The following is an 8,645-nucleotide window of genomic DNA, read 5'->3' as shown; positions in this document are numbered from 1 at the left end:
TCAGGCAATATGAAACACATATTGCTATAATAATCACACACCTTCATGTAAAATGTTGCAATACTTTGAAAGATTAAAAAAGGAAAGGTATCTTGACAGAAAAATACTGGCCTGTAAAAACATGTGTTACATATATTTCTGTAGGTAAACATAAAATAATCTGAATACCTAATAAGCACCTTCAAAAAAAGACTAAAACCAGTCCTACATACTAAATTTTCAAGGAACACCCTTACTTAAACCCTTCTGAAGTTTTATTTGGAAGTTGATTTTCTAGTCCATCAGTGAGATTAAGTCAGTCAGGCCCCTTTTCCCAGAAACAGTCCAAATGCATCTGCAAATGTTGCCAGCACTGATGAAGAGGCTTAGTACCAGCACGGCCTAACTGCAGAAAGACTGAACTTACTGAGAAGAAAAATAAAAACATGGCTTTAATAATATTGATTTTATCCAAAAGCTCGAAGTGCTTCATAAAACATTAATTAACTCTCCCAGCAACTCTGTGAGATCAGTAAGTATTATTATAATTTTGCAGATGGCAAAAGAGATCAGAAGTTAAGAGCAGTGTGCCCAGAGCCAAACAGCAGCTGAAGAGCAAAGAGCATGTCTCCTGATGCACAACACCAGCCTGACCAGGCTCTCTCTTGCTTGTTGGGAATTAAACAGGTCATGCTTGATTATATATGTATTTTCAAACACGAAGTTGCAAATATCAGTAGCATAAGGGCCAGGGGGTCTATGAGCACCACTTGCAGCGTTTTAGAGCAGTTCATGACATGATTATATCCTGAGTACGACTGCTTTACCTCACTGGTTATTGATGTGATGGTGTAACATTTGGGTGGAGAGTGGGAGAAGGAAGCTTATTCAGATCACATTAAAACTGAAAATGCAAATATTTATGCAAAGACAGCTGCTACTACCTGCTACCTGGAAAATCACATATAAGCTTTAATGCAGTTTTAACACTATTGGCAGATGTGGAACTACAATCTTATTTTAGCTTTAAGTGGCCTTCATCTGGCCTGTTCCCACATGTAAATGTAAAAGAAAAAAAAAAAAACAAACCAAAAAACCATACACACTCAATATGCACATTTAGCTGAAGTGTTAGTGATTTGCTTAGCACTTTTAAACTACCTTAGAAACCTATCTTTGTAGAATTTCACATGACAAATTATACAGAATCTTTCTGGCATGACTAGTATTCTGACATTTTAACAGAGGATTGGTATTTTTTATCACATGTATTAAAACACTTATCACAATCTCATTGATGAGTAGGTTTCTTGGGTTTCTCGGGTTTTTTGCTCTTGCTCTCAACTTAAGAACTAAATATTACTTGTAACAGAAGAACAGCTGAAGGCCTTAATCCTGCAGAAACTTTTGTGTGGGAGTAGTTTCACTGTGGTTAGCTGGACTGACTGAATAGACCAGCTGACTACTTCTGCAAGGAAAATGAGTGAGGTGATGTAGTGCTCAGCCAAAATCAAGACCAATTTCAACAGGCATAGGCACCGCTTCCACTTGTGAACCAGAATCTACACATATTTCCTGTTTGGGGACGCTCAGAAAACTCGACCTTCTTGGATGCAGTTCAATTTTGCATGGTTTGTAGACAGCACTTACCCTTTTCCTTGTAATTGCACACAAAGGACAAAACGTAGCGCAAAATGTTGGAAAAAGTGAATGAGGAAGGCAGATGGACTTACACCTTTTTAGGCTGACATTACAGTCTGAAAGTATCCAAAGGCCCTCTGCAAGGAAAAGGCTGGTGGCAAATCGTGGAAATGAATGAACACTGAGATGTTGTTACTGTCAGCAAAACAGGCACATCTACGTGAATTTCACAATGTGGAATTTCTTATTAATGATGTTAACCTAAATAAGAAATACAGCAAATTGTCCAGCACAGCAGGCCCTTCACCCATATCCTCTGGGCAGTCAGTGAAAGCTGAAGGGATTTCCTGAATGCATATTTAAAACATGAGTATGAGCCAAAACAAGCAACCTACATGAATATTTATATATCATTGAATATGTGAAAAAAAATAATAATGCCATAGTTCACTGCACTTAAATATTGGCTTAAAATTTTACCTCCCGTATAAATATGCAGATCATCCTAGAAATCTGTTACAGAAGCCATGGGTCCATGTCTGTGACTAATATATAAAACTACGGAGTCACTCAGAGAACCCAGACAAATTGGGTCTGTGCTTGTGAACTGATTCAGATTCCAATTTTGCCCTCCTTCCTTCAACTTTCTGAGACTATTTTTAGGGTGCCCATGTTGAAGTACACAGGGACCAGCCCACTCTGGTGCCAGCCTGGCTGGCTCATCATGATATTCCAGCTGATGCATCAAAAAAGGGTGTTAACAAAGGTCAGAGGAACAGAAATATCCTTGCAAGATTTTTATTTTCAAAATTCTCATTCCCTCCAGAATTCAAACTGCTGCTGGTTGAAGAGCAGCAGGGGACACACCATGACATTCACTACAGCTTCTTTTCCCCAAATCTTCCTTAATTTGCACTTTCCAATTGTTTTAAACTCTAGCTCTTTCTGTTTTCTTTAAGACAATGCCAATCTATGTGAGGTTAATCCCAAAATACTCCTAATTTTTAAAAACATATTGCAACTTGCAAAAAAGGTTTACTTATTTTTATCACATATCAAATACTATCTATATTGTATTTTTACAGCAAATACTACTCAAGGAAAGATTCGTGCAGGTAAATGTTATAACCAAAGATGCTCATCCTGGACGTTAGACTTATACATTTCATTTGGGGCTACTGACAGCTGCAATCTGGCTGCAGATGAGTCCTGAAAAACCTGACCTTCCAAATATGCCTGTGAATCCGTTTACTCCCGTCACTGTTGTGAGCCCAAAAAACCCTGCTGAGGGTATGGCTGCTAGGCTACTTGTATTATTTGTATTAACGGTTTTAAGCCTTTTGTCTTCAGATCTAAGGATGGTTTCTGCCTTTGTTTACAGTAACAGGAGTCTGGAATCATTTCATGGAACCTAATTCACAAGCCTAAGGGGGCAGGATTTGGCCTTTGATTTTTAAAGACATGTAGGAAAACCTTCTGTCCCTCTGCTGTGTCACTAATTATATGGAGAAGAGCACAGAGCACTTAGTACAACTTTCGCTTGGAAAAGGCAGACTTTATGTAATACAGGCAAATAAGAAGAGGTGAAAGGTAAGTCTCGGTAAAGTCTCGGTACTGATGGGTGGCAGAAGCCGCAGCGTCAGACACCTAGCCAACACGCACTCAAACTGTAACGGGGGGGGAAAAAAAGGGGCAAGAATAGCTTCGTTAACCCAAGTGAGAGGCTACTGAAGATCCAGAGACAAGAAAAAAAAGAGGAATTCTAGAGGCGTTTTCTTAGCTGTATATGAATAAACCCCGCGGGGAGTGGGGATGCAACCGCGGCTGTACAGCGGCCAGGGGACTGCCGAGCCCGGGGCGGGCAACGCGTGAATTGCGGCACCTTGACTTTCATGCATATATTTAATGGGTGATTTCTTCCCGGTTGCAGCGGAGCAGCCGCCCGGCGCCCCTCCCGTCGCCGCGGCAGGAGCTGCTCCGTCCCCGTCGCGCCCGGCGGCGGCAAAACAGCGCCTGCGGGCAAAACACTGGCGATACCCGCGCAGGCACCGCTGGGATTCGAACCCAGGATCTCCTGTTTACTAGACAGGCGCTTTAACCAACTAAGCCACGGCGCCGGGCGATAAGCGGAGGCTCCGCGCAGCCCCAACACATCGGCCCGGCGCCGGCTCGCCCGCCTCCCCACCGCCGCCCTCACCCCGCTCCCGGTGCCGCCGCCGCAGCCCGGCGGGCTCAGCCCGCTGCCAGCTCAGCTCCCGGCAAGGCTCAGGCAAGCCGCTGCCGGCCAGGGGGGCGAGCAGCGCCCCGTGCCGCAGCCGGGAAAAGGCCGGCTGCCGCCACTGCTCTGCCAGACCGGCTTCTCTGCGTGGCCGCGCACTGTGCGCACGCGTTAGCGTTTGTTTTGGCACAACACGTGTCACGACAGAAGGAAAATACGTAAATGTAAGCGTTTAAAAAAAAAAATGCTTGGGCAAGATTGCTTACGGTGAGGCTCCAGTCCTGCCTTACCCCACAGCGTCTCGGTTGCCCAAGGCTCACAGCAGAAGATAGTAAGTGAGCATCAGGCCTCAATTACATGCTGCAATCACTTATAATGACCCAAAAATTAAACTACGATATGCATATGCACACACTGCTCGTATGCTTTATGATCTGTGTACACACAAAACACTGGAGTGCCTGACCAGACATGCACACGTTTGTATATACTAAATAATCAGAAAAGGGGTTTAGGTAGTTTTGTACAGAGCTAATTAGAATTCTTCACACAGAATCGATGCTGCCATCAGCCCTTCCCTTGGGGCCCCAGCCCTTGGGCCTGTTCCCTGCACAGGGCAGCAAACGAGGATGTGCCACACCAAGAAATGGATGGTGTTACCAGGTGGGAATGAGCCGTGAAGGAACATGGAGCCCGGTCCACAACCCAAGGTTATGGGGAAAGGATCATCCTCATGAATAGACCTGATTACAGGCCTGGAGTGTAATCAGCATCTGCAAAGCACAGAGCTTGCTCTGGCAATGAAACAGTCTTACAACTGCCTCATCAGGTTTGAACAGGCACTGAGTGAATTAGTCAAACTACAGGGGTACAAGGGTCAGGAAAAAATGGAGATAAATCTCCATCTTATGAATTTACTGTAATTATCACATTCTCCGCAAAACCTATTGAAAGAACTAAACCCCTGACAGTCCTTGACTTAGTCCTTATTGTAAGCATCCTTGTTCTCTTGTGGTTTCCTCCCTTGCAAAGATAGTTTCAGGGTTTTGAAGAATGCAACTTGGTGCCAGACAGGATTAAAAGATAGTGAATAAGCTCGTAAATTCATTGATAACAGAGACTCAGGACATCAGTGCCGAGATAAGCACTCGAGGAACTAGTTTAAATCAACCCCTTGTGACAGTCCAAGGCTAAAGGACCGAGGAGCTCATTCAATGACTATATATGGGCAAAGGAAACCCAAAGTTCAGCCAGCGGACAGGTGAGGAAGACCATCAGAGACCACTGGAGGACTCCCAAAGACCACTAAAAGGACAACTATGCATGCAGCTTGAGCTTTTACATATGTTAATGAATCCTCGTGAATCTTATTAATATGTATGACTTTATAGTATATAATCTTTGGAAGTTTACTGAATCACAGGAGCACTTATGGTGGATCAATCCCCAGTGCTGCCCAGCGCTGTAATAAAGGATGCCTGCTTAATAGTGACTTTGTTGCTATTGAGTTTTATTTCGGGAACTTTCTGGATACTCCGCTTCCTCTTACGGGGAGGTTCGGACTTTGGAAGATAGTATCCGCGAATTTTTGTATCAGTTTTGGCGACCCAGATGGGACCATCTCTGTCCGGCTGCAGGACCCCCTGAGTCGGAGACTCCCTTGGCTGGCCCTGGAGAATTCTCTGGAGGGACTCCCCGATTCGGCGGATCCCTGCGGGGGCAGACAAGGACCTCTGGTAAGAATAAGGCATTCTGTTTGGTTTTGGGGACCGGTCATTTGAAGCTACCCGTCAGTCGCAGTTCGTGAGAACCCCGCAGGGTAGCATACAATTGCATGTACGATTTGTATTAATCACCTGGTTACTACGTTACATGGTTGTATTGATCAATTGATTGGTATGGTCGTTTGTTTGTGCATTTGTATTTGATTTTGGTTTACATATGCGTATGTGATATACGCTATATGTTTGGTATACGCGTATTTGCAAGTTTCTGACCGGCTTATGCTGGCATTTGTTATCAGTGGGAGGTAGTAGTGGTTATTGTGTCTGTGCTGTAATTGTTAATTGTGTGCGGTGTTTATACCCTAGCCTTTGTCTTTGTCTTTGTCTTTGTGTAGTATAAGTTTAAGAATGGGGAACCAACAAGGTGGAGTTCTGAAAAAGAGCTCTTTGGGCTGCATTTTGGCCCACTGGAAGATATCGGGGAAACACCTGGAGGTAGTGTGGATCGTAAAACCTTGATAAAATATTGTAATCAGTGGTGGCCTTTATATAAGCTAGATGAAGGAGAAAAATGGCCTTTTAATGGAACTTTAAAGTATAATACTTTGTTACAACTCATTTTATTTCTACGCCGTGAAGGAAAATGGGATGAAGTGGGTTATGCCGATATGTTTTTCACCCTGCGAAATCACCCTGAATGGCAGAAAGAATGTGGAATCAATCTAACACCCCAGGACCCTATGGTTCTGGTGATAGAAAAAGAGAAAAATAAGCAAAAGACAAAATTAAAGAGGTGTTGTTCGGCGTGTAGCATTGGACAGAGATGTTTAAAAGTTGGCTCACAGAATGAAAGGCTGGAGGATTATTTGCCTCCGCCAGAGAGAGAAGGTGATAGGGAAGGAGATGCTGGTGCGGTCGGGGTTAAAGAATCGGAGGAAGGAGTCAGGGAAGAAACTGATATCGGATTTTCTCCCATCACTGCCAGGACTCGGAGCAAAATGGGACCTATTATACAGGCCCCTTTAAGGCAGGCGATGGGAGTGGGAGGACCTGTTAGAATCAAAGTGCCTTTTACTTTAGCAGACTTGGACGGCTGGCGAATTACCGCAGGGAATTATCGGGACGATCCTGAAAAAGTTGCTGAAGGATTTGAATTGATGGTGAAAACTCAGGACCCTGATTGGGAGGATGTGGATGCAATGTTGGATGTGGTGTTTAGTGAGTCAGAGAAGCAGATGGTTGTGAGAGCAGCCAGAGCCCAGGTACAGGCTCTGGTTTTGGCTGGAACCCTGCCAGGAACGGTGGATAATCATGTTCCAGTTACCAATCCTGGCTGGGACCCCAACCAAACAGGAGCCAGGGAATTATTAGTGAGGTACAGGGAATGGATTGCTTATGGAATAAGAAATGCTGTCCCAAAACCAGTAAATTGGTCTAAATTGTACGAAATAAAACAAGATAAAAAGGAATCTCCTACTGATTTTTTTGAATCGGTTAAAAGAAGGAATGCAGAAATATACTCCTTTAGACCCTACCTCCCAGGAGGGAAAGGGTCAGTTGATATTCCTGTTTTTGGGACAGTCGGTGGATGATATCAGGAGAAAGTTACAGAAAGTGCAAGGAACAGATGCAAGAGATTTAGAAAAATTGCTGGAGACTGCTTGGCAAGTGTATCGGAACAGAGACAGTCAGAAGGAGAGAATGATGGGCAGAACAATTGCTAATGCTACAGTGGCTGCCTTGCGCACCACAGGGGGTCAGATAAACAACACTAATGAGGGGAGAGGAGTTGTAAGAAGTGGTGTAAGTGCCCCACCCAGAAGAAATCAACCCCTCTTGAGAGATCAATGCTCTTATTGTAAGCAAATGGGGCATTGGAAGAAGGATTGCCCAAGACTGAGCAAACCGGTGACAGTTGCCAGCACGGAAGAAATTTGATGGAGACCAGGGGAATCTTCCCTAGCGGAACCCTTGGTAAAAATACAGCTAGGGAAAGAAGAAAAACCTGTAGAATTTCTAGTAGATACAGGTGCCACATTTTCAGTATTAAATCAGGAGTTACTGCCCATAAGTAAACAAAATGTTAATATTGTGGGAGCAACTGGACAGGTCGAGAAAGCTTTCTTTTTGAAACCCTTGAAATTCAAAATTGGGAAAAGTGTAGGGATTCACAAATTTCTCTACCTGCCTGAAGCTCCTAGACCACTTTTGGGAAGAGACTTATTAGAACAATTGAATGCTGAAATAAAATTTAATGAAGGGGAAATTGAATTTAAAATACCAGAAGAAAACCACATTGAAATTTTAAGTTTGACCCTCACTGAACCACAGGTTAGGGGACAGGAAATTATACAGGAAATAAAAGACCAGGTATATCCAGGAGTATGGGCATCAGGAATCCCTGGAAAGGCCAAAAACGCAGAATTGGTTGTTGTTAAACTCAAAGTGGGGGCACAGCCTGTCAAAGTAAGGCAATATCCCCTGAAATTAGAGGACAGGCGAGGAGTGAAAAGTATTATAGAGGAATTCATAAGATTTGGATTATTGATTGAATGCTCTTCAGAGTATAACACTCCTATTTTGCCTATCAAAAAGCCTGATGGCAAAACATATCGATTGGTACAAGACCTGCGGGCAATAAATAAGATAGTTGAAGATCTATATCCGGTAGTGGCAAACCCATACACCTTACTAACTAATTTAAAAGAAACTTATGAATGGTTCACAGTATTAGATCTGAAGGATGCATTCTTTTGCCTCACCTTGGCCCCTGAAAGCCGCAATTTATTTGCCTTTGAATGGGAAAACCCTGACTCGGGACGAAAAACCCAACTAACCTGGACAGTGTTACCTCAAGGATTTAAAAACAGCCCCACGATCTTTGGAAATCAATTAGCTAAAGAATTAGAGGCCTGGGAAAGACCTCCAGGAAATGGTACTCTTTTACAGTATGTAGATGATATTTTGATAGCCACAGAAAAGGATGAAGAATGTAAAGAATGGACTGTGAGTTTGTTAAACTTTCTTGGACTAAGTGGTTACCGAGTCTCATTACAGAAAGCCCAGATCTTGAAGAAAGAAGT

General features: G+C 43.4%; 1 non-coding gene across 1 annotated transcript; it reads right to left on the bottom strand.

The window, feature by feature from the left end:
* Positions 1-3,663: 3,663 nt before the first annotated feature.
* On the bottom strand, positions 3,664-3,737 carry TRNAT-AGU (transfer RNA threonine (anticodon AGU)). Its single transcript has one exon. It is a non-coding gene; the product is annotated as a tRNA-Thr (tRNA).
* Between the last annotated feature and the right edge of the window lie 4,908 nt (positions 3,738-8,645).

This window comes from Phalacrocorax carbo, chromosome 8 (assembly GCF_963921805.1).
Source record: "Phalacrocorax carbo chromosome 8, bPhaCar2.1, whole genome shotgun sequence".
Lineage (NCBI taxonomy): Eukaryota > Metazoa > Chordata > Aves > Suliformes > Phalacrocoracidae > Phalacrocorax > Phalacrocorax carbo.
Note: the sequence above shows the minus strand (reverse complement) of the source record. Positions and strands in the feature narration are given on the sequence as shown.